This window comes from Oculina patagonica, chromosome 4, assembly GCF_052425735.1.
Source record: "Oculina patagonica isolate OP01 chromosome 4, crgOcupat, whole genome shotgun sequence".
Lineage (NCBI taxonomy): Eukaryota > Metazoa > Cnidaria > Anthozoa > Scleractinia > Oculinidae > Oculina > Oculina patagonica.
This window is the reverse complement of record NC_135761.1, coordinates 45,460,553-45,468,400: the sequence shown is the minus strand read 5'-3', so window position 1 is coordinate 45,468,400 and position 7,848 is coordinate 45,460,553.

Here is a 7,848-nt window from a genome sequence, read left to right as displayed (position 1 = left end):
AAATCAATTAGGCCATTTTTAAAACAATGTAGACTCTCACTTTTCTTTAAGAAATTGGGAAGAGTGTTCCAAAGTCTAGTTGCTCTCACGCTAAATGATCGCCCTCCTTCAGTTTTTCGTTTGAAACGGGGGCAGGCCAAGTTGACAGAGCCATATCGACTATTTCTTTCATTTATTTCAGAGTTTGGCACTAAAAGTTCGTTCATATAGGATGGGCTTTGGCCATTAATACGTTTGTACACTTGTGTTAAGATGTTTATTTTAACCTCGACATGAACCGGAAGCCAATTTAAAATCTTGAAAAGTTCAACGCTGTTCGCTCGTGTGTCGGCGTCAAGGATAACGCGCGCAGCGCGTTTCTGGAGGCGAAGAATCCTCTGCAAATTCCCCAGAGAACACGAGGACCACACCACGGAGGCGTAGAGCATGTCTTGCTTGATCATCGCGTTGTAATATGCTATCCTTTGTTGAAAAGGGAGAAATTTCTTAATTCTTTTCAGTACAGCAATACGCTGGGAAACCTTTCTACAGAGGTCATCGATATGTTCATCGAAGGACAGTTTGGAGTCGATTGTGACTCCCAGCAGTTTTTGTGAGTTCACCTGATCGAGCTCAGTGGCATTTAATTTAACTTGCAACTGCTGGTGCCCCATTCTTTTCTCAAGCCATTTACCCGTGGCGAGCATTGTCTTGGTCTTTTTTTCGTTAAGAATCATTTTGTTGTTATCTGACCATTTTTGTAGTTTATTCAAATCCGACTGGAGACTGTCACTGACGGCCCAAGGTGCTAACCTATAGTCGGTGGAATAACTAACTGTAGTATCGTCAGCATATATATCTGCCACAGTGTCCTGTAGAGCTGAGAGAAAGGGGCCATTAGTGTGTATATGTCCTTTCTCGTAGAGAATTTTGCCACCTCTACTAAAGTAACAGTAGTGCTTGCCATGTAAAAAATGCAAAGGTATTGCAAGCATAAATTAAAATGTAATTCATAACTGAAAAATCATAATATCCAACACCAAAAGAATTAACTGAAAATGTATTCTTCACGGAATTCAAGCTGTAACTAACTGTACAGTCTTCAAATGTAAAAAAAGACACTCGACCAGAATTAAAAATGATTAACCAACGTTTATGTCCTTGTTTGGGCAAAAACGGAGGTTGTGCATTCCTTAAAATGCCCAATTCTTTTGCCCTTGAAGCATTTTTCTGCAAACGAAAAAAATAAGATAAATTACAGTGCAAACTACTTAAACTTATTTTAAAACATGAAGGCTGGGTAGAAACTTAAAGAGATTACCTCCTTGCATTATATTGTAGCATGACATCCATTAAACGATGTTATGAAATACTTAGTCAAAATGCCTATATTATATGAGCTGAACGTATTTTTTTCATGTACCTTCAATCCAACAATTAGTGTGTATATGTGGAGGTGGATAAAAATGGGGAATGTAACAAAACTGTATAATTTTAAAGTTAGTAGTAGTAGTTGTAGAAGTCTTTATTAAGATGCTAGTCACAACAGACGTGTGGCTTTACAATAAAAAAAAACAATCTAAAATAAGCTAAAATAGTAAAATGAACCTATTATATATATGTATCAGTTACAAGGATTTTAAGAAATAAATTTAAAAAGACATCTATTAACAAAAGTGCGTTTGAAACGTTCCGTTTTTACTTTAGGGAGTATAAAGTCATGGCCCCTTTCTCTAAGAGCTCTGTTACGTTTGGGTGGGAGCAAGTCATATAATACATGGCCAGTGTCACTTGTGATTCTGTTAAAAAGGTCACTGTCCCTATTCTTAATAACATCAGAATGCCTAGTTCTGAACATGCCCAGTTCTGAACAAGGCAAATCACTTACACCTTTCTTTGCTTTCTCTTCAGTTTTTCAAAAGCACCCTCTACGCTGCAAAGTCTCGTGTTATGTGACATCAGCAGAGGCTGACAACCTCAGCATGCTCTAGACAGATTGCTGAATGATGGTTCCCTCTGTTGAACATCATCTCTTGATACAAGTATGTGACCTCCTGTGTCCAGTTGACAATTGAGATTCACTGCCAGGTCTTAATCTGACATGTCAAAGTCTGAACAGTTGCATAAGCTCTGGAACAATGAAGAGTCCTACTGTGATGTAGCTGGATTACAATGGGTAATCCAGATGGCCTTAATGTTGTATTTTGTGGCTCACAGGTGGGGCGAGATGTATGTACTACAAGTTTCTGAAGCTTAATGTGTTGTGTTGTGTCTCTTGTCTGAAGACTGGAGGAGAGAAGGTGAGCTGTTGGTGACAGTTAAAGCCCAAGAAACAGAGCTGTTGTTGCCACCTAAAGACTGACAGAGGGCAAGTTAGCTGACTAAAATACTTTTTTGAACTAAAAGCCATTCAGGACCAGGTAGGCTGAAAAAAGACAAACGACCCAAAAAACAAATTTAAAGAAAGAAGTTTATTGGTCATGAAAACTAATACAATGCTGTTACCAATAAATGTAAAACGTCTCAATCAGTGCAATGAATCACTTGCGAAAAGACCCTGGACAGTTCTGCGCCAAGTGGCCTACTTTATTAATAAGGAAACAACACTTCCTGACAAAGAAAAAGGGGCTCCGGGTCCATCCATGACAGGTCCATCCTAACACAATCCAGAAACGACACAGAGGGGGTCTAGGTGTTGCATTCTGCGTTGATGGGAAGACACTTATCGCACAGCGCTGGACTCCAGAATCTTGCTTATCTGTTGCGCTACATCGTTATCCTCCTTATCCCTGAGAAGATGTATTAGAATATCCTCCATATTAGGGGAGCTTATCAGAGGGCGGCACTGGTTAAAAATGGCCTCAAACTTCTTCCTGTCAGGATGGCCTGACTCTCTTGCACAATCTGCTAGCTGCGGATTCAACCAACTGGTAAGGATCATCATCATCATTCTGCTGCTACAGAAGATTGGATAAGAACGCCACTTAACATGATTGTTTCCAGCAATTGAAGTGGATATGCAAAAAAATAGTTCTCACCTTGATCAGCACATCTTCCAGTTCAGAGGGAGCCTCCTCTGCTTGGAGCAAACATCTGCACTGAGTGTGTTAAGCACTGTCACATACCCCTTCGTTATCTAACTATGATTTCCATGGAACATGTCCAGGAGAGTTGTTGGAGTATTAATAATGACAATGAACGTAATTATCCCTTGTGGGTTGTGATAAATTGCAGAGTATTTATCTTTTTAACTATTTTTTTGTCTTTTCCACTGAGGCCAAAAAATTGGTTTTGGATCAGTTCTCACTTAATTGCAAACAATCTAAAATAAACCAATCAAACAAAGAAACGGAAAATGCTTGCATCATTCATCTGTAGCTTTTGCACTTTTTTAAAATGTGTGGTTCATGATAACATATCACTAATATTTACTGGATTGCTTTTGATCTATTTGCGACCAGCGAACAAGCACCAGCGCAGTTTGCTGGGAGCAACTCTAATGTTGGTGAGGAACGATTTCTTTGACATTGACTAGCAATTCCCTTATATACTCCAAAAATTTGCAGGTGCTTGTATTGTTTCAGAATAAATATTAACGCTAAAAGTACATGACGTTTCGGCGACGACATGTCACCATTATCAAATGCAAATTTTACATGGTACAGAACAATATTTATAGAAAAGAAAGTGTGAAACTAAATTACAAGAAATGAGGCGTGGAAAATGTGCATAACTTTGTAAACAGTTTCGCTGGAATGGAGTCCTTTTGAATGTTCAGGGATGGTTTCTTTTTCCTAATTAGGAGCATCTCGTAAATTAGGCACTCAAACTTTCCACGGCATTTCTTTAGGATGGCAAATTTTCTGTGAAGGTCGATCAACAACACAATCAAAATAATTCGGGCCTTTACATCTGTACACTCGTCTTCGTAGTCTATGCTCAACCCCTTCAGAATCAAAAACCCTCAAGACATGTCGCACGACTTCCCGCGTAGTAACAAGGCCGTGGTGATTGATGAGTCTTTGATGCATGGCACGATATCCAAGAAGTCTTCCACTCCCCCTCAGTTCCACCTCCACTGCTTCTACCATCTCATCTAAATCACTTCGATGCTGGCGTCTACATCCCAGTCGTCGGAGTATTCTTTTCAAATGCCTTAGTGATATACCAATACCATGTACACTTACGAGAAATAATGTAATCTCTTTTGATTATTTCATTGCGCGTTCGTGCATTGTCTCCTATTGCAGGAGAGTAAACAGGAAGCACTGCCACCGACGTAGAGCACATCAAAATAAAAGTAAAAATAGTGAGAAACTTCATAGCTATAGAGTTCATGTTGTTTCTCAGCAATACACATAGCCTGGCCTGTCGAGTCACATGGCTTAGCTGGGTAACCGGGCAGCTAAGTCGCAAACAAGTCGCAAGTGGCAAGTAACTCGCAAGTAAGTCGCAAGAAATGCCTCCTTTTTCGTAAAATTTAAAAACGTTCCAGTGAATCAATGGAAATAAAATTTTGGACTTGAGGTGCTTACATATAATCGAGCATGCCTGTAATTGTTTCAAAAAAATCTATTGAACCGTTTTAAAGATTTTTCAAAAAGAGCTTTCTTTGATGCCACTGCTCACATTTCTCTGCAAAGTTTGGTCTCTTAAGCAGTGTTTTAACTTCATTTATAACACTGTTAAAGCAGTAGACTTTATATGGAAATGAAATGTTCTTTTCCACCAGACAAAACCACTCTTCGAGCCAGCTTAGCTCCACATTCCTTTGCCCCTTTACCTTTCTTCGATGCTTTGTGGGTGCAACTTTTTGCAACAATTCTTCCACCAATGCGTTGTGTGAAGTCTCCAGGATCATACAGAGATGAACATTTAGGGCAGACACATATTTCACAAAATCATCATGATCAAGTTTCACTAGTTAACGTAAAACATACAGAGAAGCAGGGAACATGCTACAAAATGTGACAAGGTAATCACATTGACATGTGACTCCAAGTAAGTGTTAAAATTGGAACATGAACCGTAGAAGCCATTCAAGACCATTGGTAACTTATTTTACAATATTGGCCTAGCTGCCAGAGAAGTATGAAGAGAACAAACCGCTGCAGCAATTATGTCAACTTGTATGTGAAAGAAAACCTTAGTAGAAGTCTTTATTAAGAAATCAGTCACAAAACACATGTGGCTGTACAATAAAAAACAAACTAAATTAAGCTAAACTAGAAAAAGAAAATTTATTATATGTATTACAGAGATTTTAAGAAATAAGTTTAAAAAGACATCTATTTACAAAAGCTCGTTCAATCAGTCAACTGCACATGACATGCAAAAAAACTTAATGAAGTTCAGCGTTCGTTTGCAAAGTGTCTCAAAATATCGAAAAAAGAAAGGCTTAAAGTGTTTAACAAAGAAGCCAATTCCGGCCAGTTCAATTCGTAAACTAAACGCCTTTGTTTACATTGATATTGAATGTAAATGCGCAATTATGGAAATTGCCAGAAGGGAGAATTTTGGAGGAGCTCCTCAATTTGTTGTTTTGAGATGGCTTTTTGTGAATAACTCCAGTTATATTACCAGACTTCCTGAGGTCCTTCACAAAAGCCTCTAACACTTTGTTTGCCATAGGTGAAAGAAGTGTCAGCAATGAAGGAGAATTGTTTACATTCTGGCGGCATGCAAAGATGTTGGTCAATGGCTCCACGGGTTAACTGGAAAAAGATGATGCTTTATAAAACTGGTAATTCTGTAACAAAAACATGATGGTAAAAAGATATGGAAGCAAAAATTGTCTACAAATGCAATTGTCAGTTAAAACTGGAAAGATCTCAGCTGAAATACATTTACTTAATTAATTATTTCACTAACTTTTTTCCTGTTGTAATGTATATGAAATGATTCATATATGAACTGCGGATGTATATGAGAGTGATAAATGATCGTCGCAGTGAATTTCCAATTTAAGCAATTGGAATAAAGAAGCCTGAAAAAAATTCAGGGCTTCAACGGGATTCGAACCCGTGACCTCCGCGATACCGGTGCGATGCTCTACCAACTGAGCTATTGAAGCCACACATTGGGAGCGAGGTCAATTGTGAGTTCATATTTTCCCATGAGAGGAGTGAAATGATGTAATGTATATGAAATGATTCATATATGAACTGCGGATGTATATGAGAGTGATAAATGATCGTCGAGAAAACATTAATCTTGCCTACTGTTCTGGAAAAAATGAAGATAAATGTCAGATCATTATCATACAGTTAGTACTTGTTTCGCTTTTGCATGTTTTCTTATACTTCTGGTTTCATGTTGTTATTTGCGTCATATAGAATTTTTGTTTGTTTCTCTTTTACAAGTATTGTTAAGTGAAATTTGCCACCTCTACTAAAGTAACAGTAGTGCTTGCCATGTAAAAAATGCAAAGGTATTGCAGGCATAAATTAAAATGTAATTCATAACTGAAATCAAAAGAATTAACTGAAAAAAAGATTCTTCACAGAATTCAATGTGTAACAAACTGTACAGTCTTCACATGTAAAAAAAGACACTAAAAGACACTTGTTTGGGCAAAAACGGGGGTTGTACATTCCTTAAAATGCCCAATTCCTTTCCACCTAAAGCATTTTTGTGAACTCAAAAATGAATAATTTTGGTTAATGACTTTAAATTTATAGAAAAAATTCCTAAGAGACCCGCATAAAAAGTAAATAATATTACAATGTAATACACAATGAGCGACAAAAGTGTTGAGACAGTCGGCACTTTTTGAGTACCTTGGACAAATTTTACCCCTCACCCCTTCAATATAACCCCCTCCCCCCGAAACAATGTTGTATTTGTTATCTGCAAAACTTGCCTCGTTTGTGTACAACATTGAAAAGGGGGGAGGGGGAGTGGTTCAGAAGCGGCAGCAGATTAAAGGTGAAAAAACGGGAATTTTAAATTAGTATCAATTTTACCCAACTGTCTCAAGGACTTTTGACGCCCATTGCAGTATTCGCACACAGTCTTCCCGCCTGCTCTTTTTTTGATAGAAATCCGGAGAACAAACATTTTTTTTACTTGGCCTAATTCTGCATCACTAACAGATCACATATGACAGATACATGGCAGCTTACTTCGTCTTTCCTCTTCTTTCTTTGCCTCTTTTTCTATCCCTAAAAAGTAAATAAAACTTTTCTTATATTACGAATCTAGACAGTCTATTTTAAAAAAATAATATTAAATTTTAAGAAAAGAAGCAGCTTACTCCGTTTTTCCTCTTCTTTTTTTCCTCTTCTTCTTTCCCTGAAGAGTAAACGAAACATTCATTTTATTACGAGTCTATAGTCTTTTTCCTGAAGAGTAAACAAACAACAACAACAACGTTATTTATGCAATACTCACTATACGGTTGTCCCCGGTCGCTGCAGGTAGGCAACTCGATCCCATATCTTTCCTCTTGGCATTTAGATGGATGGAAAAATGGTAAGTGACTGCCAAAACCACCTTTTTTGTCCTTGAGCTTCCCGAAACGCCTGCCACAGGTTATCCGTGACAAGATAGTGGTTTGTCGGAAAAGCATAGCCAGTGCAGATGGCTTCCTCTGCCATTTCCTGCTTTTCCAAAGTGGGTTCATGTCGCTCATTAGCTTCAGCATCATAGACTGCAGGAATATCAAGCAACATCCTTCCGTAGAGATCGACTTCATAATTAATAATGTCACTAACTTTTTTTCTTGTCGTCGAGAAAACATTAATCTTGCTTACTGTTGTGGAAAAAATGAAGATAAATGCCAAATCATTATACAGTACTTGTTTCGCTTTTGCATGTTTTCTTATACTTTTGGTTTCATCTTGTTATTTGCTTCACGAATACATTTGG